Raw genomic sequence first — 1983 nt, forward strand, 5'->3', positions numbered from 1 at the left:
TCTCAAACCTGCCTGGTATTCCCACAAGAACAGACATATAGATCAATGGAATGGAATAGAGAGCCCAGAAATCGGCCGGAACCAATATGCTCAATTAATATGTGGCAAAGGAGGCAAGAACATACAATGGAGTCAAGATAAATCGTGTTGGGAAAATGGGACAGATACATGCAAGAAAATGAAACTAGACCAACAATTTACACCATACACAAAAATAAACTCAAAATGGATAAAGGACTTAAATGTAAGACAGGAAACCATAAAAATACTGGAAGAATCTAAAGTCAACAAAATCTCAGACATATGCCGAAGCAATTTCTTCTCTGATACAGCTCCTAGGGTATTGGAAACTAAAGAGAAAATAAACACATGGGACTACATCAAAATAAAAAGCTTCTGCACAGCAAAAAACCATCAACAAAACAACAAGAAAACCCACTGTGTGGGAAAACATATTTGCCAATGTCATATCTGATAAGGGCCTAATCTCCAAATTTATAGGGAACTCATACGACTTAACAAAAGGAACATAAGAAATCCAATCAAAAAATGGGCAAAGGACCTAAATAGACACCTTTCAAAAGAGGACATTCAGAAAGCCAAGAGACATATGAAAACATACTCAAAGTTACTAATCATCTGAGAGATGGAAATCAAAACAACAATGAGGTCCCATCTCACACCTGTCAAAATGGCTATCATCAACAAATCCACAAACGACAAGTGCTGGAGAGGATGTGGAGAAAAATGAACACTTGTGCACTGCTGGTGGGAATGCAGACTGGTGCAGCCACTATGGAAGACAGTATGGAACTTCCTCAAAAAACTAAAAATGGAACTCCCATTTGACCCTGTGATCCCTCTTCTTGGAATATATCCCAAGAAACCAGAAACACCTATCAGAAAGGATATATGCACCCATATGTTCATAGCAGCACAATTCACCATAGCTAAGATCTGGAAACAGCCTAAGTGCCCATCAGTAAATGAATGGATTAGAGAACTGTGGTACATCTACATGATGGAATACCATGCTGCTGTAAAAAAGAAGGAACTCTTACCATTTGCAAAGGCATGGATGGAACTGGAGAGCATTATGCTAAGTGAAATAAGCCAGTCAGTGAAGGAAAAATACCACTCATTCATGGATAATAGAGACCATTATAAACTTTTGAACAATAATAGATACAGAGGCAGAGCAGCCTCAAACAGATTGTCAAACTGTAGCAGGAAGGCCGGGAAGGAGTGGGGTGCAGGAGGGAGGTGGGTAAGAGATCAACCAAAGGACTTGTATGCTGCATATAAGCATAACCAATGGACATAAGACACTGGGGGGTAGGGAAGGCCAGGGGATTGTCAAGGTCGGGGGGAAAAAAGGGACACATTTGCAATACCCTTTGTAAGACTGTGAGCAATAAAATAAAATATAAATAAAATAAAATAAAGAAAAAAAAAGACTATTATAAACTTAAAATAAGAAGACTATCGGCTCATGAAAGAGTGCATTCATTCATTCTTTTAAAAACATACTGAGATCTTAATGTTTCCAAATGATACATATAGTTATTAAAAAAGAAAGAGAACTGTGCTTGCTTCGGCAGAACATATACTAAAATTGGAACAATACAGAGAAGATTAGGATGGCCCCTGCGCAAGGATGACATCAAAATTCATGGAGCGTTCCATATTTTTTTATAATTAATGCTGAAAGGTATTCTTTAAGAAGAGGAAGAAGAAGGAAAGGTAAAGATAAAAATTATGAACAACAGATACATATCAACAAGTGAATCTAAAAATCAAGTGAATAAAAATTCTGATCAGAGTAAACTGGTGAATATAATAGAATTGGGCATAGAGAGGGGGTGGACTGAAAATTTTTGCAAGGGAAAGGGATGTGGGGGGGTGTGGGGGGCATGGGAGGAGACTGGACAAAAATCGTACACCTATGGATGAGGACAGTGTCAGGGTAAGGGCAGAAGGTGG

This window comes from Myotis nattereri, assembly GCF_964212035.1.
Source record: "Myotis nattereri genome assembly, contig: HAP1_SCAFFOLD_176, whole genome shotgun sequence".
In the NCBI taxonomy this organism is placed as follows: domain Eukaryota; kingdom Metazoa; phylum Chordata; class Mammalia; order Chiroptera; family Vespertilionidae; genus Myotis; species Myotis nattereri.